This window comes from Eretmochelys imbricata, chromosome 22, assembly GCF_965152235.1.
Source record: "Eretmochelys imbricata isolate rEreImb1 chromosome 22, rEreImb1.hap1, whole genome shotgun sequence".
In the NCBI taxonomy this organism is placed as follows: domain Eukaryota; kingdom Metazoa; phylum Chordata; order Testudines; family Cheloniidae; genus Eretmochelys; species Eretmochelys imbricata.
Genome location: NC_135593.1, coordinates 148,695 through 174,351, shown reverse-complemented (window position 1 = coordinate 174,351; position 25,657 = coordinate 148,695). Strand labels below are relative to the sequence as shown.

General features: G+C 49.3%; 1 pseudogene; it reads right to left on the bottom strand.

Annotated features, from left to right (window-relative positions):
* Positions 1-507: 507 nt before the first annotated feature.
* LOC144278362 (zinc finger protein RFP-like) lies at positions 508-19,041 on the bottom strand (annotated as a pseudogene).
* Between the last annotated feature and the right edge of the window lie 6,616 nt (positions 19,042-25,657).

The following is a 25,657-nucleotide window of genomic DNA, read 5'->3' as shown; positions in this document are numbered from 1 at the left end:
TCTGCTGTGACCCTGAGAGTGGCTCCTGGTTGGCCAGTTTTTGTGTGCCTGGAGGATCACAGAGTTACAGAGACAGGCATGTAAGAGGGTCGGGAAACTCCTGTCACCAGTATAATGCTAAGCAAGTCAGTCTTGTCCTCTCTCATCATTTTATTGTGAGTCTCGCAGCACTTGGTGTTTTTCTTAAAGTCCCAGCAGCTGGAGTAGGTAGATTGCAAGGCACCCTCAGATTATACTACAGATACATTTCCAGCCTTCACATTTGTGTAGCAAAGATTGAAAATTGGAAACAAGAACACCCCAAAAGCTGGGAAACCAGAAGGCAAAGAAAATGACACAATATTTAAAAAGATGTTTCAGCCAATCTCATGATTCTGGGGAGCCTGACACACTTTTTGAATGCTTCAGGCTGGCAAGACTGTGATTAGAATGGCAAAGTGTGATAGCTGTAATTTATATATTACCTATGTCTTTGCTCTACTTTAGATATCTCATATTGAGTGATCCCTACTCCTCTGTCACAGGGATTAACAATATGTCGGCCAGTGAACACATAACGGTATGCTTACCAGTGAACTCAAATTCTACACGCCGGCTCCCAAAGAAGGGGATGATCTTCCCAGGGAAAGAGGATGTGAAAGTAAAGATCGTCTCTCTGCCAGAAGATGTAACGTCATAAAATGTAACTTCCTCCCCTTCATAATCCAGATAAACCCCAGTGTTACTGGGGCTATGAGGTAGGGCCAGAGCAGTCTCAGGGGAGGTGAGGGCCGAGTACTCATTCTCTGTACTCTGCAAAGCCCAGATCCCCTCCTCTGGTGTACGGCTTTTCGCTCCCTCATGTATCACAGACTCTTTGGCAATGCCCAAAACCCAATTACGTTTGTTCCCCACCTCCACTTGCCAGTAACACCTCCCTGAGGTGAAGCCCTTATAGCCCAGCACACAGGCAGCAGGGTAAAACCTGTTCTGTGTCACTAAATATCCCATTTCTTGGTATTTCTGTATCACGCTCTCATCTGTGGACACGACGGAACAGGGAATCCCCAGGTCTGGATCCGGAGTGGCCTGCACTGCACGAGGGGAGAGAGAGGCAGGAGGAGAGTGTTAAGTACCCAAAGCACCTCCCACCCGCCGATCAGCTCCTCCCCCTCCCTCCCAGCGCCTTCCTCCTGCCACGGATCCATTGTTCAGCGGTGGGCAGGAGGTTCTGGGGGGGCGGGAAAGAGGGAGGAGTGGGGGCAGAAAGAGGCAGGGGAAGGGGGCAGAATGGAGCCGGGCAGGAAGAGATGGGGCAGGGGTGGGTGCTTGGCGGAAGGGGTGGAGTGGGGGTGGGGCCCGGGGCAGAGCAAGGGTCAAGCACCCCCTTGGGAACTGGGGAAGTCGGCACCTCTGTGCAGGCTAAACCACTCCAGTGCTGAGAGTGAGAGAGTCTGAGGCCAGAAGGGACCATCAAGTCATCTAATCGGACCCCCGTATATCACAGGCCACCAACTCCACCCAGCACCCACCTAACCCAACAACCAACATAAGCCCAAAGCCTGACAGCCTACAGCCGACCGTGCTATGATGTGCCACAGGCAGAGAAGAGGAGGCACCGAGGGTCACCAGGGCCCGAGGCCCCGCAATGCAGGGAAATGATTCGGTGAGATACCCCCAGATAATCCTGGCACATCACCCGCAGCCACATGCTGCGGAGGAAGGTGAAAAGCCTCCCCCCGAATGCCACTGCCAGCTTGACCTGAGGGAAAATAGCCCTCCAGTGCCTTCCCCAATTCCCCCGTGAAAGACAGACTGGGTACCCCACGAATCACTGGGAAAGAAACTCAGAATAGCTGGTCAGCCAGGGGATGTGCTCCCAGAGTCCTAGAGCCACAGCAGCACCCATGAGGACCCAGTAAGTGAGGTCAGGCTCAGCAGCATGGCTCCTTGCACCCAGCCCAGGCTAACCTGGGTGCTGAGCCCCAGGGTTCACTCTGCAGTGCAGACAGACCCTTACAGGCAGAGCTCAGCCCTGGGGGAGGCTAGGACCATTTCTCAGGCTCCCCAGTAGCCATGGGCTGGCTGGGGTGGGCCCTGAGTGTCAGTCCTGGGGAGCTGCCTGTTGGCTGAAGCTGAGCAGGAAATTCCCCATGGTTCCCGCCAGGCATCAAGGAGGTATTGTTAGGAGGGTGTGAGAAACTGGGATTTTTTGCAATTTTTTAATGAAACCTATATGTGCCTCAGTTTCCCAATATGCAGCATTGTTACCCAGTGAGTGATATGGGAGTGTTTGCTCTCAGGGCAGGCTAAGCTGCCCATGTCACTGTCTGGGGCCTGAGGTCCTCAGCAGACAATGGCAAATCCAATTGCCCGGACATGGAAACATAACGATCAGCAACCCGGAGAGCTACGGCCTTCCCCGCCTCTGTGGCTGAGCTGCATCACCCTGGCTTGGGAACAAAGGACTAGAGGTGGGGGAGGGGTGAAGCGGAAGTTACGTGCTGGCTGCAGGAAGCAGTAGGGGGGCAGAGAAGCGGACTTCCTGGGGGTGCTTGACCCTTGCTCTGCCCCAGGCCCCACCCTCACTCCACCCCTTCCCCCAAGTCTCCACCCTACCCCACCTCTTCCTGCCCCTGCTCCTCCCCCTGCCCAAACAGTTGATCATGGTAGGTAGGAGGCACTGGGAGGGAGGGGAAGGAGCTGATTGGCAGGGCCACCAGCGGGTGGGAGGGGAGGAGGGGGAGGATCTGATCCTGCCGGTGGGTGCTGAGCACCCACTATTTTTTTTCCATGGGTGCTCCAGCCCCGGAGCACCTACAGAATCGGCACCTATGGTGGGGGGCACACCTGGGAGTCTGAGAAAGCAGATCAGATGGACAGGGAGACAGAGCTTGAACCACGGGGTTTGCACTGCAGGGCTGGGCACCAGCTCCCCAGAATGGACTATACTGTAACCTTCATTTCTCTGAGCTAACCAAGGTCTTCCTGTGCTGTGGTGCAGAGCAGGGGACTAATAACCCCAGGGGCTTGACAGTGACGGCGGTGGCTGAGTGTCATTGCAGGTGCTTGCAGAGCTGTGCTGCTCCCTGAGATCACAGAGGGCTCCCGCAGGGGTCGGTCTCAGGTGGACGCACTGAACACAGCTCATGTTGTGAGGCAGGAGAGCTGAAGGCCCAGAGGTCCAGCCTAAGGAGTCGGTGAAGCCACGTGGCTTACCCTGGAGGAAGAGGGGGCTGATGTTGGGGGTCTGGCCCATCGAAGGGGCTCCTCCCAGAGACTGTTCCAAAGCGGGGGCTGCAGCACGAATCCTGTGGATCCGTGGCAGAGGGGATCTCGGTCTCCTCCCCCGATCCCTCGCCCTTGCTGGGGGTGCTCCACATCCAGCAACAGAACAGAGCAGGGGAGGCAGCAGACAGCAGGCAGAGGATGTTAACAGGGACACCAGCTTCAGCTTTTCATGCATTTCCATGCTGCCCTATTCATCCCTCATCTCCTGGTGGAAAGTCCCCAGCCCAAAAGTACAGCACATGGGGTGAGAACCCCTCCACCCACTTGGACCAGGAGAAAGTAGCGAGCAGCCCTGCTAGAGAGACACTGGGCTCTCTGGTGCACTGGGAATTCGACTTCTCGGTGGCACTAAATGTCCACACCCGAGGGATGTGTAACAGTCATCCAATGCACTACACGCATTTCGGGGAGGGAGCATGGTGTAGAGGTTAGAAGCCAGGACTTCTGGGCTCTATTCCTCACTCTGCTACTGACATGCCGTGTGACCTCAGGCATGTCCCTTCCTCTCTCTGCAGTCCAGCTTCCCTTTTTGTCAAATGGGCATAAAAGATGCCAGGTATTCAGATGCAGTTGTGGGGGGCCAGATAGGTAACTGTGAGATCCGAAGAGAGCCCCTTGCCCAGCTTCCAGTGGTGCTCATGGGACAAGGATGGGGACACAACACGGTTGCAAGTGTGGTGTTCAGTAATCGTGCTGGGAGCATGATGTTTGAATGAAACCCTCTTTATCCAGGGTTCTGTATCACAGAGCTTCTGCTATGCTCCTCCTTCCTGTCTGGGAAGCCAAACCACTTAAAGGGACAGTTCCCAGTACCACAGGGAGCACCAACCCCCAGGGAGAGACAATACTCCTTGAACGATGGCTAAATTCATGGAAGATAGGATACTAATAGCCACTGATGGACCTGTCTTCTGACAGTGGCCAATGCTAGGTGCTTCAGAGGGAATGAACAGAACAGGCGATCATCCAATGATCCAGCCCCTGTTGCCCATTCCCAGCTTCTGGCAAACAGAGGCTAGGGACACCATCCCGGCCTATCCTGGCTAACAGCCATTCCTGGACCTATCCTCCATGAATTTATCTTGTTCTTTTTTGAACCCTGTTAGTCTTGGCCTTCACAACATCCTCTGGCAAGGAGTTCCACAGGTTGACTGTGTGTTGCGTGAAGAAATACTTCCTTTTGTTTGTTTTAAACCTATTGCCTATTAATTTCATTTGAAAAAAGAAAAGGCGTACTTGTGGCACCTTAGAGACTAACAAATTTATTTGAGCATAAGCTTTCGTGATCTACAGCTCAAAGTGAGCTGTAGCTTATGCTCAAATAAATTTGTTAGTCTCTAAGGTGCCAAAAGCACTCCTTTTCTTTTTGCGGATACAGACTAACATGGCTGCTACTCTGAAATTTCATTTGGTGACCCCTAGTTTTTATGTTATGAGAAGAAGTAAACAACACTTCTTTATTTACTTTCTCCACACTCGTCATGATTTTATAGACCTCTATCATATCCCCCCTTAGTCGCCCCTTTTCCAAGATGAAAAGTCCCAATCTCATTAATCTCTCCTCATATGGCAGCTGTTCCATACCCCTAATAGTTTTTGTTGCCCTTTTCTGAACCTTTTCCAATATATCTTTTTTGAGATGGGGCAACCACATCTGCACGCAGTATTCAAGATGTGGGCATACCAGGGATTTATATACAGGCAATATGATATTTTCTGTCTTATTATCCATCCCTTTCCTAAAGATTCCCAACATTCTGTTTGCTTTTTTGACTGCCGCTGCAGTCCTGATTCTCTGCCTGCTTCAGTACTGGCCTTAGCATGGTCTTCCCGCAAGGGACCTTCTACCAGCTGGGGATGGATAGAGCCCAGCACATGAGTCCATGCTCCTGACACTAGGGTGAGAGGGAAGTATAGCATAGGAACTGGTGGGAGACACTTCCTTAACTCTTTATTTCCCAGTTTTCAGAGGTAGAAATATGGGTTCCTTTCACGTTCTGGGAGAGTACAAGGCACTGATGGTCAACCTGCACTCTGTGTTAATGATGTTTTCCAGTAGTGAAGCTTGTCTTTCATATAAAAAATAAAAATAGAGCAAATTTCTAGTCCTTATAATTGCCGAGAGAAGCAGAAAAATGTGACCTGAGTGTGCCCTAAAGGCTGATTATTGGACCTAAAAAATGTACCCTACTTTCCAATTGTAAATAGTATGTGCACGTTCATACATCACTGAATGGGAATGGGCGATGGGCTAGAGGATTCCCTGTTCTGTTCATTCCCTCTGGGGCACCTGGCATTGGCCACTGTTGGAAGACAGGATACTGGGCTAGATGGACCTTTGGTCTGACCCAGTCTGGCCGTTATGATATAATGGTTCCTTCTAACCTTGGAATCCAAGACTCTGTATTGGTGGAAACCTCTCCTGTTTGAATTCAGAAGTGTCTTCTAAAAAATTAATCAGGAGATTTTAATTAATAATTGTTGTAGGAAAATATCCTTATGGAAACTTACCCTCTTTCTCTGCCTTGGAGATCAAAAAGTTCAGTTGATAGGGCAGGGTCTCTAGAGGAAGAAAAGATCAGAGGAGAGGTGATTTGCCCCTTTCTTGTAGGAAAATAGCCTCATGAAAATGGGGCTGGATTCACAAAGAAACTTAGACAAGCTGACGCTTAGCATCACAACACCCAACGCTTAGGCACCTAGAAAGTCACTGTGATTCACAAAGCCAGAGTCAGGCTCCCAGGCAATCTGCACCATGAATGGGGAGAGAGATGCGCCTTGGAATGAGCTTCATAAAAGTCAGCATGCTAGGCGACTCCCTGCTTACGCCAGCCAGTGGGAAGTGCCCCTGGTTCAAGTCAAGCCTTGAGGGAGCAGGGATTTGAAATGGGATCTACCGCCTCTCAAGGAGCGCCCTAATCTCTGGGCTGCACGATTGTCTGATGTGGGGTGCCCACATGCTCTCCTGTGGGAGAGGTTCCACTGGGGATAATCAATAATTCATTGGGCCAGAGGCAGAGAGAAATCGTGAGAACGTCCCAGGTGGTTAGAGCATGCTCTTCGGAGGGACGCCCAGAAGCCTGTCCCGCTGCTCAATTATTTCTACACAGTGGATCAGATTCAAAAGGGGCAACAGAGAGGCCTATATCAGACCCCTGTTGGAATCCCTTCTTCACCTCGGGGGGACAGAGGATTGGAACTGGGGATCTCCCACATCCCAGGTCAGTACCCTAATCACAGAACTATACATTATAAGGGAGCTCCTCTTTCCCTAGAGCCTGGTTCTTTTGGGTAAGTTCACATATAGGGCCTGAGTCAGTAAGCGTGCTCAGAGCAGGCATTTCAGATTGTGGCCCTGTAGGTGAGTTAGGAGGAGGAACCCCTTTCTTTTCCCAGTTCGTGTATCTCTCTGGGGCTTAGGTGTCTTGGTAGCTGGACTGGAACTGCAGTGCGAATGCACAGAGGCAGAAACATAGGTGACTAGGGGACTTTTACCGCAAAAATAGAGGTGATGAGTAATTTTAGGCACCTACAAGGTTTGGTTGCAGCTGAGTGGGGGTCTTTGTGAATCCCAGTGTGGTCTGATTCTGGGACTGAGGTGCCTAAAATGGCAAGTAGACCCCCCCACCCCCACCCCAAGTCCTTTTGTGAATCTAGCCCATACCCCTTCTCTCTGCATTTGAGCTCAGTTCATAGGGCCGGGTCTCAAGAGAAAGGAAGGATTGGAAGAGAGGTGATTTCATGTTGTCTTGACTCTGGTGACATTTCTACCGTTAATTAATGTAACCGTGATTGAGAGAGACAAGCTTTGGAGCTTACTCAGAGCTCTTCTTCAGGTCCGTGTAGCTCGAAAGCTTGTCTCTGTCACCAACAGGAGTTGGTCCAATAAAAGCTATGACCTCCCCCACCCTGTCTAATATCCTGGGGCTGACATGGCTGTCACAGCACGGCATGGAACCGTGCTGTAATTCTGAGAGACAGCCCAAAGGAAAATACCACAGAACAAGAGGCAGATTGAAATGGGGAGACCTTTCCAATGAGACCAAACTAAAGTGAAATCATCGTCCAAAATATATCGTCCATCTCCTGCCTTACTCCAACGATCTCAAAGCACTCGGTGGCATTCACTAATTAGCACAACAAGGTAGGTTGGCCATTATTTCCTCCTTTTTCAAGATGGAGGAACTTGAGGTACAGAGTCTGGGATTTTCAAAAGGGCTCAGGCCACGTGGTGGCCAACTTCCATTGACCGTCAGAGAGAGATGGGGCCTAAATCCCTTAGGTCCCTCGGAAAATCCCAGCCATGGAGGTGAAATTCAACATTTTCGAAAACATCTGGCGATTGTGTGTCTCTGAAATGCTGAGTGGCCAATTTTGACACCCATGTTTGGGTCTGAGACAATCCAAGTGGAGGCCTGGCGAACTGGCATCAGCCCTGAGCCCTCCCCATCCCACCCACAGACGTCTAGCTGTGACGAGCTGAGAACTAATAGGCCAGAGTCCAACTCCTTCCACAGTCAGAGGCACATCTCGATGTGCCATCACCATATCATGAGCCCAAATAACTGTTAAGTTACCTTTGAATTTCTTCAGAGCCTCCTGTAGACAAATATTTCTTTGGAAAGAGACGCCAACTCTCTCGCTCACATCCTGTGACACAGCCATTGGTTTCTCGAACTTCACCTTCTCACACCTGGGGGGGGGAAAGGGGAAACACCCTAAATCTTTTCTTTCTTGAGAATGAGCTACCAGAGGCTGCTCTCTTGTGGGCTCAATGAGAGCCTCTAACTCCCACTGGTGAGACAATTCATCTCCTCACTGGAGTTTTTAAATGCCTAGCTCCTCCAATGGGAATTAGAGAGTAAGGGGTCCACAAGCTGCCCCTCAGAGAGAAGGGCCTAATCTCACAGGAAAGGATGCTCCAGTGGTTAAGGGGTTGCTGTAGGACTCTGGAAACCTATGTTCCACTCCCTGCTCTGCCACAGCCTCCCTGCATGACCTTGGGCAAGTCACTTAAGGCTTGATTTTTAAAGGTGCCTCCTGGGATTTTCAAAAGCACCTAACCAAGTCAGGCTCCCAACTGCCACTGATCACAATGGGAGGTGCCTAACTTGCTTAGCTGCTTTGGAAAACCCCACCAAGTACCTAGCTACGTCTCAGGTGACTAAATGCCCTGCAAAATCTGACCCTGGGGGGAAATCCCCTTCTAGCATCACGACACGTGAGGGGGAGTGGGAAGGAGTCACGTACCTGCTCCAGTGCTTTTGATGTCCTAGAAAAGAGAAAGAGTTCAGTCCCAAGTGCCACAAGATGCGGATCGCTCCTGCTCTGCAGGGGACTTGCTTTGCCATCCCTAGTTGAGCTCGAGATGCAGTTCTCTGCAGGTAGCAACTTCAAAAGTCCATTCACAGATTTCGATGGAATGGGACCCCTAAGCACACACCATGATTGTGGGTTTTCTCCTTCTAAATTCTATTTTGCCTGTGCCAATGGCATTTGCTCAAACAGACTGATCAGACGCATGAATCCCTGACTGCCACATGCAACTGCTGTGTCCAGAGCATTTGCCTTTCTCCATGTATGCAGTTCTGCTCAGCAGTTCTGGAAGCTGGATTCATTCTCCTTTCTTAATAGGCCCTGCAAAGAACTTTGCTTTCCTAATCTCCCACTTCCTAGAAAGTGGAGTTGTGCTTTTTATTGCTTTCATATCGTTAGGGCCCTTCATTTTCTGTTTTTATTTTAGTTAATTTTTCCTGGGATTTTATCAGTGTTTATTACCACAATAAAAACAGGTGCAAATCAGTGCAGAAAACTATTAAGTTTTCTGGTTAAATATCGGGGTTTGTTTTGGTGGATGGAAAGACAGGGAGAAAAAGTATTCAGTAGATGAATGCTTTGAATTCTGTTCATCCCTGTGGTTTGCTGCAGAACTAAAACAGAACTCAAAGCACAAGGGTCCCCCTGAGTTTAAGAAAACAATATATCTGAAATCCCCAAATAAAACGTTTCATTTGAACAAACAGGTTACTGGTGTAGAATCATAGAATATCAGGGTTGGAAGGGACCTCAGGAGGTCATCTAGTCCAAACCCCTGCTCAAAGCAGGACCACTCCCCAGCTAAATCATCCCAGCCAGGGCTTTGTCAAGCCTGACCCTAAAAGCCTCTAAGGAAGAAGATTCCACCACCTCCCTAGGTAACCCATTCCAGTGCTTCACCACCCTCCTATTGAAAAAGTTTTTCCTACTATCCAACCTAAACTTCCCCCACTGCAACTTCAGACCATTACTCCTTGTTCTGGCATCTGGTTACCACTGAGAACAGTCTAGATCCATCCTCTTTGGAACCCCCTTTCAGGTAATTGAAAGCAGCTATCAAAAAATCCTCCCCCATTCTGCTCTTCTGCAGACTAAACAATCCCAGTTCCCTCAGCCTCTTCTCATAAGTCATGTGCTCCAGCCCCCTAATCATTTTTGTAGCCCTCCGCTGGACTCTTTCCAATTTTTCCACATCCTTCTTGTAGCGGGGGGCCCAAAACTGGACATGGTACTCCAGGTGAGGTCTCACCAATGCCGAATAGATGGGAATGATCACATCCCTCGATCTGCTCGCTATGCCCCTACTTATACATCCCAAAATGCCATTGGCCTTCTTGGCAACAATGGCAGACTGTTGACTCATATCCAGCTTCTCATCCACTGTAACCCCTAGGTCCTTTTCTGCAGAACCGCTGCCTAGCCATTCAGTCCCTAGTTTGTAGCAGTGCATGGGATTCTTCTGTCCTAAGTGCACTTGTCCTTGTTGAACCTCATCAGATTTCTTTTGGCCCAATCCTCTAATTTGTCTAGGTCCCTCTGTATCCTATCCCTACCCTCCAGCGTATCTACTCCTCCTCCCAGTTTAGTGTCATCTGCAGGTGCAATTGCTGAGGGTGCAATCCACACCATCCTCCAGATCATTAATGAAGATATTGAACAAAACCGGCCCCAGGACCGACCCTTGGGGCACTCTGCTTGACACTGGCTGCCAACTAGATATGGAGCCATCGATCACTACCTGTTGAGCCCGACAATCTAGTCAGCTTTCTATCCACCTTATAGTCCATTCATCCAGCCCATACTTCTTTAACTTGCTGGCAAGAATACTGTGGGAGACCGTATCAAAAGCTTTGATTAGAACAATTAGTCTATAAATATTCACATTTGATAATTGGGCCATACCATTTGCAGCGCATACACTCAACTTCATCCTTCTCTCCTGTTGTTGTTTCTTTAGCCCTTTTGAATACTTCCTTGTGTTCTGAAATGTATTCTGATGTACATTTTCATTTACTTCCCATTTTAGTGCGTCAAATCTTTAACCCATTGTCTACTAACAGTTTGAAATGTGTACTTGGTGGGCGTGTGATTTATCAGTAGGTTCAGACGCACACGCACTTCAGAGCTTGCGTGCGTGCCTGTTGGTTTATTGTGTGCATCTTCTAGAACAATACGTTCTTACTTCAGCAGGCAGCTTTGCATATACACACAGACTAATGTATTATCGGAATACAGAGATCTCATGCAATGCATTGTATTTTCTTAATAAAACAAGTTTTTTTGCGTATATTTGAATGATACAAAAGTACGATGAAAATCAGAATAACCTGAATAATACTTTTTTGTAAAACCCAGAAATTTTTTGGTAAAAATTGGTTTAAACTGAAAATGAAGGGGCTTACACAGGATGTCTCAAAAAGGCCTGAAACATCTGCCTTTAAAATAGCAAAACTGTTTCCACATTGGAAGTATTAGAAATGTCACATTTTGTTTTCCCTCGCTTCGCTAAAGGACACACTGACAGTCTCCATTGTGGAGTAGGACCTCTCCAAGAACTTAATAAACTCCAAAGCTAATCAATCAGAATCTCTCCCTTCCCTGGGCAGGGATCTGGGTGTCTCTAACTGTCTCACCTGCAGGAATTCACTTGTTGGCTGCTGACACTTCTCTTCTATCTCACTGATCAAGTCACCGAGACGGGAAATCTTCCCAGACAGTTTGGTGACATTTTCATCCTGTATCTTCACAATTTCCTTGTCCAGCTCTTCCAGTTGGGCCAGCAGGAGTCGCTCTTGCTCGTCCAGGAACTGCCGCAGTTGCTCAAATTCAGACATGATCTTCTGCCTCTCAGCTTCTATCTTTCCCTATAATGAAGGGACACGAACAGGAAAGGACAGATCAAGGACAAGGGTTGCCAGATGTCCAGTTTTCAACTGGGAAGTCCAGTCAAAAGGGAAACCTGGCAGTGTCCGGTCAGCACTGCTGACTGGACATGAGAAGTCCGGTTACCCACAGTAACTGGCTTCCACCACCAGAGGGCGAGAAGAGCAGCAGCTGCTGCTGGAGCCTGGAGGAGCACTTAGGGATGGCTCCATGGGGAGGAGAAAAGTACCAGCATCTCCCCCATCCTGCTCCAATCACCCCTCCACCCCTGGAGCGTGGCTCTCCCTCTCCCACCCTGCCCCAGTCACCTCCACCACACCCCTAGAGCTCTGCTCAGCTGGCAGGGGGAGGGAGGTGGAGAGAGCAGCAAGCGACAGTGGGAGAGGGAAAGAGGAGTGGGGGGCGGGGCCTCAAGGGAAAGTGGCGGTAGGGCACAGGGCAGGTTCCAGTGCTCAGCATCCGGTTTTCACAAATGAGAAAGTTGGACATCCCAGACTCTCCCCATGTCCCTGATAGGAACAGTTCTTAGAGCCCTCTTTTCATATCAACCTACTACAAACACATGGTTGAGATTTCAGGAGAATATGCCTGACAGTCTCTCAGCTGGCCTGAACGAACAACATGTTCCGAAGCGCCTTCAGGACTTACGCGTCCAGTTCCCATTTTCAAAAGGTCACTTTGGATGCTAAGGAGCCTAAGTTTCTTTGAAAGTGACTTTTGAAAATGGGACAGCTCTCCCTGCATTTTAAGCCCCTAAATACCTTTGAGAATCTGGCCCTTAACCACCTGCAAAATTGTTAACCCTAGGCTCCAAAATCACTTAGGCACTTCTGAAAATGTCACCCAATCTCTCTAAAATGATGAGTTTTCAGGTCTGAGTGGCTTAATATATTCTGTTGATCATCTAGAATCTTCCAATAGCAGAAAGGTTGGAAGGGGGGAGGTCTGACTCAGAATCAGAAATACGTTGGCAGAGAGTTGTGGAGAAGACTGAAGAAGGAAAGGGTTCTGCTGGTTATCCACATAAAACACCAGTTACAAAACACACCATGCAAAATGCTTCTTCTCCAGCTTTTGCATGTTTCATCTGGCATTCTGTTAATTACACTGTCCCAGAGGAAACCAGTTGTGCCTGGTGGAGATTCAGGAGGAAGATTTCTGAGATACAAAACAGCCACTGGGTGCCTAAGTCCTACTGACAGTCCATGTGAATTAGGCACCTAATCACCATACGTGCCTTTGAAAATCTCCCCTGCAATCAGTGTTTGTAGCTGGATGTGTGGGGAATAAGATCAGTGTTTTGAGTTGAAACTGGAAGCCAGTGGAGGAATGAGCCCAGAGGGATGATAAACAAAGATAAACATGATCACACCCTGCAAGGGTGTCTCAACAAGAGACAAAGTGCTTGAGGTTATCAAGATGATGTTTAAAAAAAAAAAACCGTGAACAGTACAGAGTAGAACAGTGGTTCTCAAACTTTTTTACTGGCGACCCCTTTCACATAGCAAGCCTCTGAGTGCGACCCCCCTAATAAATTAAAAACACTTTTGAATATTTTTAACATCATTATAAATGCTGGAGGAAAAGCGGGGTTTGGGGTGGAGGTTGACAGCTCACGACCCCCCATGTAATAACCTTGCGACCTCCTGAGGGGACCTGACCCCCAGTTTGAGAACCCCCGGAGTAGACGTTTCTGGATACCAGGAAATAATGTACGGATTATCAAGAGGAGCAAAGTTCGGTTTCAGATCGAGTGGCGTAAGGAATACATACTCTGCAATATCCCCGATTGGGGGTAAGAGGTTAAGGGGTCAAAGTATAGACATTGAGACATGAGGGTACGTTGTTCATATAATAGCTATGTTCAGGTGTGGAATATAATGAGTGGATACAATCATGAGGATGGACTGACCCTCATTTTGTGAGATTTAACATTCAGTGAGTTTATGGTTCCAGTTCATATGGTCCAACGGACAAAGTCTCTCGGTCCCTATTACATCACAGCTAACCCTGATCTGAACTTGACCTTGCTCCCAGTTAGCACATTTTATCTCAGTTTAACTGGACAAGGTGAACCCTACACACCACACTAGGGTCAAATTAAACTAGGTTCAAAATGTTTGCCTGTGAGGGCCTTGCACCAGAATAAAGACATTACATTAAAAAGTGATTTAAGGTACATCTGTACTACACAAATGTTGTGGTGGTGTGTAGAGGACGTACACTATATGCACCCGCTAACATGGGCATAAATAGCAGTGTAGATGGCGAGGCATGGCTTAAGCAAGTAGAGTCGCGATATGCCTGAACCCTCTGGGTATAAACCCTACACACAGGACTCTATACGCCTCCAAGCAGGGCCTCCCCCATCTACACTGAGTGTCCCGCTGCTTCCCCAGTGCCAGAGCCTTTCCCCACCACAGGAAAAGGCTCCAGGGAGTGGAGGAAGGCTCCGGCTGCTCTGCTGCCTCCCCCTGAGTCTTTTATTCACACATGTAGCTACACATGACGGTGTGGACACAGCCTGTTTCTCACTGTGCTGTGTAGCTACACATACCCTACAGGATGCCCCCAGCGGTGTGCCGTGTAGATGTAGCCATAGCTAAATCAAAGCAGTGCTGCGTGTAGACAAGGGCTGACACTCTCCCCACAGAGAGAAATATCACCCCTGATTGATGTAACTTCTGGACCATAACAATGGGGACCTACCAGATATTCCTGGCTTTGCGTCTCTGCATCCTGTTTCCACTCCAGAAGTTCTCCTCTCTCTTGCTTCAGTGTGTTCAACTGGGTTTGAATTTGTTCCTGAGGCAAGTAAAACAATGTTGGGGGTGGGGGGGAAGGTCAACCTGCTAAGGAGTCTGTCCTCTGTGCAATTTATATACATTGCAGTGCTGATTTCATTATCTGAAGCTGGGATTTTCAAAGAAGTCTCATGAAGTTGGGTTCTCACCTACCATTGATTTCCATCTCCCTCTCAAGTTGCTCTAGGACGGTGCTCATGGCAATGTCACAACTGACTCTTGAGAGGTGGGAGACTCAAATCTCTTCTCCTCACCAGGCAGAGGGAGAACTTGAACTGGAGTCTCCCACATACAAGGTGAGTGCCCTACCCCCAGGCTAACGGTTATGAAGAAAGTCTTCAACCTAGGGGTGACAGTGGACGAGAAGCTGGATATGAGTCAGCAGTGTGCCCTTGTTGCCAAGAAGGCCAATGGCATTTTGGGATGTATAAGTAGGGGCATAGTGAGCAGATCGAGGGACGTGATCGTTCCCCTCTATTCAACATTGGTGAGGCCTCATCTGGAGTACTGTGTCCAGTTTTGGGCCCCACACTACAAGAAGGATGTGGATAAATTGGAGAGAGTCCAGCGAAGGGCAACAAAAATGATTAGGGGTCTGGAACACATGACTTATGAGGAGAGGCTGAGGGAACTGGGATTGTTTAGTCTGCAGAAGAGAAGAATGAGGGGGGGATTTGATAGCTGCTTTCAACTACCTGAGAGGTGGTTCCAGAGAGGATGGTTCTAGACTATTCTCAGTGGTAGAAGAGGACAGGACAAGGAATAATGGTCTCAAGTTGCAGTGGGGAAGGTTTAGGTTGGATATTAGGAAAAACTTTTTCACTAGGAGGGTGGTGAAACACTGGAATGCGTTACCTAGGGAGGTGGTAGAATCTCCTTCCTTAGAGGTTTTTAAGGTCAGGCTTGACAAAGCCCTGGCTGGGATGATTTAATTGGCGATTGGTCCTGCTTTGAGCAGGGGGTTGGACTAGATGACCTCCTGAGGTCGCTTCCAACCCTGATATTCTATGATTCTTCCCCGGCCACGTTGTGCGGAGCAACACAGGTGCAGAACTCCATCTTGCATGAAACAGCTTAGGTAGCTAAGCAACTCGACTCCAGGAGAGGGGTTCCCAGGTGTGGATCAGAGACAGGCCCATTCCTACACCAAACTCTGAGGGAGTTGGGGCTTAGGACACACCCCTCTCATCAGTATCTCCGGAGGGCTAGTCTCCCCAGCTAGCATGCTGGCTTTTGTGGATGCCTCTCTCCCCCCAAATGCCTAATTCAGGATTTGTTGTTCCAAACTGTACCAGATGACTGGAGGATAGCTGATGGAAAGCCAGCTTTTTTAAAAAGGCTGCAGAGGAAATCCTGGCAATTACAGGCCGGCAACCGTAAGGGCTTGTCTGATTGTCAGATGCTGGGACTGGGCAACAGGGAATTAATCCTTTGATAACTGCCGGGTTCTGTTCATTCCCTCTGGGGCACCTGGCATTGGCCACTGTTGGAAGACACGATACTGGGCTACATGGACCATTGGTCTGACCCAGTGCAGCCGTTCTTATGTCCTTAGTGATTTTCTAGGTGTCTAAAAGTTAGGCATTGCAGTGCTGAGCATCACAACACCCAAGTGCATTTGGGGATTCGGGCCTAAATCTCCTTTGCAAATGGGACTTCGGCTCTAAAGTCAGTTGGTGCTCTTGAAAATGTGCTCGAAGGATCTTCTTCTATAATTCCCCGGGGGTGAGGTGTTGCAGAGTCACAGAGAGGATTTAAAAGCACAGCTCCCGTTCATTTCATGGCAGCTGGGCATCTCAGGCCCCATTCTCAGCCCTGCTTACTTTCCTTCTATGCTGTATATGTCATGCTGCCAGGAAAGAGAGAGGCCTTTGGGGGCACCAGACCTAATATAGAGACCTAGGGACTCTGTCTAGAACAGCCCTTTGCCTCCAGCAAATCCTCCAAGTGCTGCAGGGCAAAGGGTTGAAGTCGTATCCATTTTGCAGCAGTGTAGGGTAGGGTGCCCTGCTCCCAGGCAATGACAGAGAAAACTATATGAAGAAAGCTGGACATCAGAGACTTAAAGCTGAGCAACTTAAAGGGAAGGGAGTTTTGGTAAGAATGTTTAACACACTTTAAAAAAAAAATAGTACATTAAACTCCGGTGCCTAATGAACTCTTGGGAGAAAGAGACTCCTGGTTAAAAATCCAACACACTCACAAGGTGCATAAATATTGTGCTCGATTGTTCGGCATGGGGGAAAGGGCTTGTTCAACATTGTCCTGGGAATCAGCCATTTTCTTCCTTTAATCTTATTGTGGCACTACTACAGCCCACTTCGTCCTTACAGCTAGAGTGGCGTACAGCACAGCGGATTCTGCCCCGAGGGGATTGCTCTGTCCAACAGGCTTTTTAAGGTTCCAGTCCACTTGGGCTTCATGGGCCCTAGAATGTTGCAAAACTTCAAAGGTTGTATGGGCAGGACGTGAGCCACTGGTTCAGGGAGGCTAACCCCCAGTCCGGCCCCTTCTGCCAGAGGCCCCCCCAGACCAGCCATGGGGGAAGAGCTGCAGATCCCCGGCAGGAAGCAAGAGGGAGTCTGGGGGTGGAGGGGGCCACGCAGGGCTGTGCCTCCCCTGGCCCGTCATACCCGTCGCCCATGATTTCTGCTTCAGGAGCAGCAAAGTGACCATCCTTCAGCAAACCTGGGAAAACGGGAATTCATCATCCTGGTTTTTCCTTGAGGAAAAAGTTACGCAGATTAACCTTTGTTTCTTAAACAGAAATCTTTCAGGGCACCTTATGCGTCAGAAAGTAGCAGAGAACAAACTCCTTGAGAACACTGCTGACCATGTGTTATTTTCCTGTGGCTCGCCTGAAAGCAGCGGTCATCAGCTGTGAAATGCTCAAGCTGGGGCGCTACGCCTCCAGTCTGCAGCTGTGCTGAGATGTTGGTAATGTGATGGTAGAGAACTGCATGACAGGAGTGATGAGAGGCGGTGTGGTCGAGTGGCTAGGGTACTAGGATGGGCATGGGGAGGCCAGGGTTTAATTCCTGGCTCTCCTACTGAGCTGCTTTGTGAGCTTGGTTAAGTCACTGCCGCTTCTGTGCCTCTGTTTCACTCCCACTCCTTTGACTTGTCTCCGAGCATGCCCACCAGATCAGGCCCCGTAGAGGAGAGAAGCAGAATGCCTGGTTTTCCCCAGCTCATGGATTGCTCTGGGTGTGGCCAGGAGACAGGCAGCCAGATGCCATGGGGGGCAGCTGTGCACATGCCCAGAGACAGAAACACAGGCACTGAAAGAAGTTGTACCCTGAATACACAGGCACTGAGTGAGTCTGGGCTCCTCCATAATGACAGGTTTCAGAGTAGCAGCCGTGTTAGTCTGTATTCGCAAAAAGAAAAGGAGGACTTGTGGCACCTTAGAGACTAACCAATTTATTTGAGCATAAGCTTTCGTGAGCTACAGCTCACTTCATCGGATGCATAAAAGTGGATTATCATACACATTGTAAGGAGAGTGATCACTTTAGATAAGCTATTACCAGCAGGAGAGTGGGGTCGGGGGAGAAAACCTTTTGAAGTGATAAACACCCATTTTTTCATGCTCTGTGTGTACAAAAACATCCTCACTGCATTTTCCACTTTTATGCATCCGATGAAGTGAGCTGTAGCTCACGAAAGCTTATGCTCAGATAAATTGGTTAGTCTCTAAGGTGCCACAAGTACTCCTTTTCTTTTTGGGCTCCTACAGGAATTCTGGGGATTGCAGTGGAGCCTAAAACTGGCATTTAGGTGCCTAAACTCCAGATTTATCCACTTAAATCTGGGGTATAGACACCTTAAGTACCTTTCAGAATCCCCAGCCTTTGTCTACCTTGACTGTCTACATCAGTGGTCCCCAAACTGGAGCATAGAGGAACATTTGAGGGAGCATGGCAGGGCCAAGACCAGCCCCCACAAGGGGCAGGAAGGGAGTGCCCCTCAGATCTGCTATGGCCCCCTTGGCCCTGGCTCCTACCCCAGCTCCACTCCCAGCCCCAGTCTTGACCCTGGCTCTGCTCCCAAACCCAGTTTGAGCCCCCGACTCCCGGCAGCCCCACCTCCAACCCCAAGACACCCCCACAGCTGTGGCCCCAGCCTCTGACTGTGGCCCCACTCACAGCTCCTAACCGCAGCTGCGGGTGGGGGGCCATAGCCAGGGTAAGGGAGAGCCTGAGGGGAAAAATTTGGGGACCACTGGTTTAGACTCTCTGTGTGTTTGTACAGAGCCTCGCACAACAAGGGCCCTGATCTTGGTGCCTTTAGGAGCTATTGTAATAAAAATTGCAAACATGCCCAAACCGAAGTAATTACCCTGCACAGCAGATTCCTACCTTGTAGGCCTGGGCGGCCTCCTCTGTGGGGACCACGCTGTGAGTACGGTGAGCCCGGGACTCTCTGCAGATCACACAGATGAGCATTTGGTCCTGGTTACAGAAGAGTTTGAAAGGCTCCTGGTGCACCTTGCACCAACTTCTCCTGCTGCTGTTTGGAAACTCAGCTGCTTGGCAATTTCTACAAAGTTCCCCAGTTGTCTGTTCGGCCTGAGGGTCCTCTGGGGAAAGGTCTCTCTGCACTGAGGACAGGAGACAGCTGTATCCGATCCCTCCCAGCACTGGGCGATGCAGGCTTGGCAGAAACTGTGCCCGCAATCTAAAAACACGGGATCCTTATAAAAACTCAGACAGATGGAGCAAGTTGCTTCATCTCAGAAGCTTTTCAGAGGATTCACTGCAGCCATGGCTCCCTGCAGACAGTGTCACAGGGATCTAAGATGTGGCTTAACCCCAACAGGGCGTTTTTCACATGGCTTCTTTGGGGGCTTTTTTGGCTGCTTTTTTTTTTTTTTCCCCCAAATGTCCTGCCGGAGAACATGATTGGCTCCCTGTTGCCCAATCCCTCTCCCAACACCCAAAGCAAGGAGAGGGGAAGAAACCAGGACTCTGAGACTGACAGTGCCCAGGGCCAATGGGGGAGAGGCCAGTGAGACAGGTCAGCCCGATAGGGCATTACAGATGAAGGAGGGAACCTGGAATCCAGCTCAGTCAGCTGTGGGTTGGGTTCGTCTTCCCTAAGTGAGGTCCTCGCGGTGAGAGTGTTGCATGCATGCGTGTGTGTGTGTCCGTGCCCTGCAGAGCCTACTCTCTCCCCACCGCCTGCCTCCTGCCTGGACTGCTCAGGGGGTTGGGTGAGCTGATAACAGTGGGCTGTGGTCAGTGATCTTTCTGTTGGTGCATTTCTGGTGGTGGTGTTGCACCTGCATGGGGGAGGGGGGACGCAGGCAGTGGGTGACAGGGTGTTGCAAAGCTGCAGCATAGCTTGGGCCAAGTTGGGGCCGGGGAGGACTGGGGAGTGGCCAGGCTGGGTTTGGGGGTTGTGGGGGGAGGGAGTGGCGTGCACAGCACCACCGCTGTTGGCCAGTGATGCTTGGGGCATTTCTGATGGGGTGGTGCGCTGTTGAGGGGGGTTTTTTGGGGGTCCGGTGGTATTACGGCTGTACTAGCGGTCGGCCACTGGCATGACGGACATGGACCGGTGCCGACCCAAAGCAGATTGGCTTGTTTTGGGTGATTTGGAGGGGTGGAGAACGTAGGCAGAAATTAAACCTTGTCTGTCTGAGGAGAGGAATGAAACTGATGTGTAAAAAGTTGCTTAAATCCACCTCCGATTTTGCTTTGGTTTAGTGTCTATAATGGGGCTACTCATTCTGCTGCCTCAATTTTGTCACTGGAACATAGTGATGCTGATCCAGGCGGGATCAAATCCAGGGCCCAACTACACCAGAATCCTGTCTCCAGCAGCAGTCGGCACCAGGTGTCTCTGAGGAAGATGGAAGAACCACACAGTCGACAGATTCTACACCACATAGTAAACCTGGGCTCAGATTCAGGTTTAAGGCCAGACCCCTCTCTGGACCTCAGTTTCCACACCTCTAAAATGGGGTCAATGATAGTGACAACGATAGGCTCAGCTCCCAACCCTAGCAGCTTGGCTGTTCCATGCCCTACTGTGTACCGAAACTGACTTGAAAGGACTATCCAAGCCCCTCCCAGGCCTGCTCCCATTGTGGGTCTCTCTCCTGGCCGAGCACAGGCTGTTCTTATATCGTCCAACAGGCTTGGAACCTAGTTACATGCTGCTCCTTCTCATGTGACCCCTGCACTTATTCCCTTCACCTGGGGATAGGTTCAGTTGAGCTACTACCGCTTTCATGGCCATCTCACCCTGGGGCAGCCTGAAACTGGAAACCTGTGCTCGAACAGTAACTGTTTGCTAGGAAAGGAGCTGAAGACGCAATGGAAGAGGAAATCCTTTGGACTGGATTGAAATTATTCCAAAGGAAAGTGAATGAGAGAAAATGTCCAGCGTTATCCTCCTAGCGAAAGAAATAATTGAAGGTCAGAAAGGACCATTCTGTCCATCTTCTGTGTAACACAAGCCCTAGAACGTCACCGGGTGCTTCCTCCAGAAAACCTACTACGTGGGACTGAGCCAGAGCACAACTTCTGGAAAGACATCTCCAAGCATTAGAGCCAGCTGGTCAGAAAAAATCTTTCTTCTCCAGTGACGTGAAGTTAAAGGACACGGAGAAGAAGAAAACCTCGACTCGGGTTGTTACTGGAGCTGAAGCAGAGAGGCCAGGACAAACGCGGCTAGGGCCCAGGACTGACTATCAGCAGATCTGCCGTTTTCTCTTCCTGGCTTTTGGACCATGAGCGAATCTCTTTGCTTCTGTGTGCCTCAGTTTTCACGACTATAAAATAAAGTTACTCAAGATTATGTTTTTTTCTCTCCTGTTTTTCAAGGCGGGACACTTAGATACATTTGGGGCCTGTCTACGCGACTGGTCTAGAGTGTATCTGTAAGCTGATGACCCCCACATGTTGTTCAGAAGCTGTGGATGACAGAAGGTCCCTACGTTTGTTCTGTGCTTAGCCCCTAGGGCACAGCTGGGCTGGGCGGCCTTTTCTCGCTGTGCTGTGCGGAGCAGGTTCTGAGCACGAGGGATAAGAAGAGGCTCTCAAGGACTAATTCTTGAAAATAAATATCAAAGAATCATAGAATATCAGGGTTGGAAGTGACCTCAGGAGGTCATCTAGTCCACGCCCCTGCTCAAAGCAGGGCCAATCCTCAATTTTTGACCCAAATGGCCCCCTCAAGGATTGAACTCACAACCCTGGGTTTAGCAGGCCAATGCTCAAACCACTGAGCTATCCCTCCCCCTCAAATAGAACTGCTATCCCTCCCCCCCAAATAGAACTGCAACCCAAATAAAAAAATCACTGCTGCTAACATTGGTGGGTGATAAAATAGTAGCAGAGTGGTAATTAATGATGAGGAGAGGGCAGTGCAACAGAGCAATCGCATCCCTTGAGAAGCTGGAGCCATTCAAAGAAAACAAGTTGGAAAAGAACCAAAGGAAGGGTCCTATAGCTAGCGACAAGCATGCAAGCCACACCTACAGAATGGGGAAGTGTATCCAGGAAAGCTCTGAGCGTGAAGAGGATTTCGGGGCCATGCTGGGCAAGCCATTCAACATGAGCACCCAGGCGGATGCTGTGGTGAACAGGGCTAAAGCCATCATTAGATGTATGAAAAGAGCAGTGAGGAGCATAGGGAGGTGACACACTATGAGGAAGACGGATCATGGAGTCCTGCATTCAGTTTTGGCATCCACCTTTGAAAAAAGATTTGGAAATCTTGGAGATGGGGCAGCAAAAAGCAATGAAACGTTTTGTGGGCTGGAGAAAAATGCCTGCGAGTGAGCTATTGAAAGAGCTCAGCCTGTTTCGATGATAAAAAAGATTGGGAAGTGACGTCATTGAAGTGTTGAAGTGACTTCATGGAGAGAAAATATCGGGTAAGAAAGGGCTCATTAATCTAGCAGAGAAAAGCATAACAGTGGCTGGAAACTCAAAAGAGACCAATTCGTATTCGAAAGAGGGCACACATATTCAACCGTGAGGATGAATCACCAAAGGAACAAACTAGAAAGGGAAGTGGTGGGAATTCCCCACCTCTTGATGTCTTCTAATGAAGACGAGATGCCTTTCTGGAACGTGTGTAGTCAAAAACTAGCTCCTATGCTCTCCAGAAATCATGTGATATGCAGGGGGTCAGATGACATGCTCTAATTGTCTCTTCTGTCCATAAAGTCTGCTCATGTATGAAAAACTGAGCGTAGCATGGGGAGAAGCCTCTGATGTTTTACTGTGTAGTTGGCTTGAGCCCACAATGAACGCTCATTGCGTGGGGTGATCCAGGGGAAGCAGCTGAAACATCCAGTGTGGCTGGACAGGGGCAGGACATCAGCACTGCAGGGGAGGGGTGGGTGTGGCAGTGACATCACAAGGGCCTTTGGCAGGACCTCAGCCTATTGGACAAAGGTGGTGGGGAGGCGATGATCTCACAGAGAGATCTTGACATCAGCCAGGCAGGACAGGGGTGCAGGACAGGGGCAACCTCGGAGATCCCTGTGGCTTTGCTTCAGCACGTCTCCTTCTCGAGGTCTCTCCTGGAGGACTGAGAGAGCATTCACTTGCACGTTTGTGAGCGCAAGGAGGACCCTCTTCGGAGTTTTCTCCTTTTCTTGTAGTGGTTTTGCTTGAAAACAGACGTCCCTATAGAAAAGGTAAGAGCCTCGGAGAGTTTTGGAACCTGTTCAGTCTGATCTATCACGTGCCATCTGATTTTTAGGAAAGGAAAAGACTCGATTGTGGGGGCAGTATTTTATTTCCGACCTAGGACTTTGTCCCTTAGAATTACTGGGGACGTTGGGGTTTCTCCTTTTTGTTTTCCCTTTTCCTGTCTCTCCCTCTTTTCTCGTCTTCTCTTGCATCTTTGTCCCTTTCCCCTGCTTTCCTTTCACCACCAGGACCTGTCTGTGCATGTGGAGTTGGGGATGGAGGGGAGGTGGGGGGGGGGGGTTGCATTCCAACTCTCATTGCGGGAGGCCCTCCCAAAGACATGTGGCTGGAATGGTGCCCTAAGAGTGACTCCCTCCGGTGGTGACCCGGGACATCTGGTGAGAACTCTCAGCTTTCTGCTTCTCAGAGTCTCAATGCTGACTGGGGGAGCTTGGGGCTATTGTGAGGGAGGAGGCTCAGGTCTTTGTTACCCTCTTTTAAGACCAAGGAAATAGGCTGTAACCAAACATGTATTTGATTGCTCTTGCCGCTTTTCTCCATTCATTGTCTTGGAGTAATTCACGATTCTCTCTCTAATGGGCTAGTTCTTCTAAAACACTTACTAAAGAATTAGGTTTTAATAAAGCCAAATGCAACCCCATAGCTCCAGTAACAAAGGAGTCAGGTGGCACCCTACAGAATGGGGGACAATCCGCTGGAAAGCATTGACCCTGAAAAGGATTTCGGGGCCATAGTGGACTAGCTGCTCAACATGATCTGTCAGTGTGAAACTGTGTTAAAAAAGGTTAAAGCCATTCTTGGCTGGATAGAGTAGTGAGGATGGAAAGGGAAGTGAAAGAGCATTGGTGAGACTGATGTTGGAATGTTGAATCCAGTTCTTGTGTCCACATTTTGAATATTATGTTAAAACAATGGGAGAGGGTACAGAAAAGATTCGTAAGTGAGTGATGGGGATGATGCCTTCTAATGAGACATTAAAAAAGCTCAATCTGTTTAGTATATACAAAAGAAGAATGAGAGGTGAGTTGCTTGACTTCATGGAGAGAAAATGTTGAGTGTAAATGGCTCTTTTTATGTAGCAGAGGCATGACAAGACCCCATGGATGGAAGCAGAAATCAGAAAAAGTATAATGACAATAAGACCCAGATTTGTAAGAGGGTGGTTCGTCATTGGCACAAAGAACCAAGAGAAATGATGGCTTCTCCATCTCTTGATCTCTTTGAATAAAGACTAGATGCCTTTCTGGAAAACGTTTGAGTAAAAGAAAAGCCCAGCTCTTCTGACATACAGGAGGCCTTAGGATACGCAGGGGATCAGATTAAATGCTCTAACGGTTCCTTCTAGCCATAAAGTCTTGGAAACTTGGAAAACCGAATTGCAGCCTGGGGAAGAACCTCTGTGTTCGACTGTGTAGTCGGTGTCACCTCACAAGGAAGAGTCATTGAGTGGGATGATCCAGGGGAAGCAGCTGAAACATCCAGTGTGGCTGGACAGGGGCAGGACATCAGCACTGCAGGGGAGGGGTGGGTGTGGCAGTGACATCACAAGGGCCTTTGGCAGGACCTCAGCCTATTGGACAAAGGTGGTGGGGAGGCGATGACCTCACAGAGAGATCTTGACATCAGCCAGGCAGGACAGGGGTGCAGGACGGGGCAACCTCGGAGATCCCTGTGGCTTTGCTTCAGCACGTCTCCTTCTCGAGGTCTCTCCTGGAGGACTGAGAGAGCATTCACTTTCACGTACGTGAGCGCAAGGAGGACCCTCTTTGGAGTTTTCTCCTTTTCTTTTAGTGGTTTTACTCGAAAGCAGACGTCCCTATATAGAAGGTAAGAGCCTCGGAGAGGTTTGGAACCTGTTCAGTCTGATCCATCAGGTGCCGGCTGATTTTTGGGAAAGGAAAACATTAGATTGTGGGGGCAGTATTTTATTTCCGACCTAGGACTTTGTCCCTTAGAATCACTGGGGTTTCTCCTTTTTCTCTGTCCCTCCTACCTTTCTCTTCTTGCTTCCTTTTTCCTTTTCCTCTGCTCTCCTCCCACAACCAGGAGCTCTGTGTGTGGAGCGGGGGCTGGATGGGGGGGGGAGGGGGGTTGTGGGAGGCCCACACAGAGAGGTGAAACTGGAATAGTGCTCTGAGAGTGATCCCCTCGGTGGTAACCAGGGCCATTCTTTGGGCTATTTGATGAGAACCCTTAGCCTCCCACCCCTCAAAGTCTCAACCTTGATTGGCTGAGGAGGGGGCTATTGACAGGGAGGAAACTCTAGTCTTTGTTGTTCTCTTTTATGACCAAGCAAATAAGTCACAACCAGTTAAATGTTTGACCAATGTTGATGCTGGTCTCCATTCATTGTCCTGGAGCAGTTCATGATCCTCTCCAACATTCCAATTCTTCTCAAATACTTGCTGAATAATCACTATGAACAATTGTTGGTCTGTAGCTCATTTGAGAGCAACTCTGCTGCTGACTGGTTGCATCAGCTAAGACAAGTCCCTGCTCCTTTCTCAGCCTTCGTTTCTCCTTCTGTCAAGAACGAATAACAATCCTCTCCCACCTACCTCGCCATGGGTGGATGCTGGGGATCCACTGAAGAGTGTCACTCGGAGCAGTGCAGACTAGGGGTGTCCTATCACACTGAGCCATATCCAATTATGACCTAATATTCAAATGGATTTGTATTTTATTCTTTTGAAATTGTGAAGAGCAGCA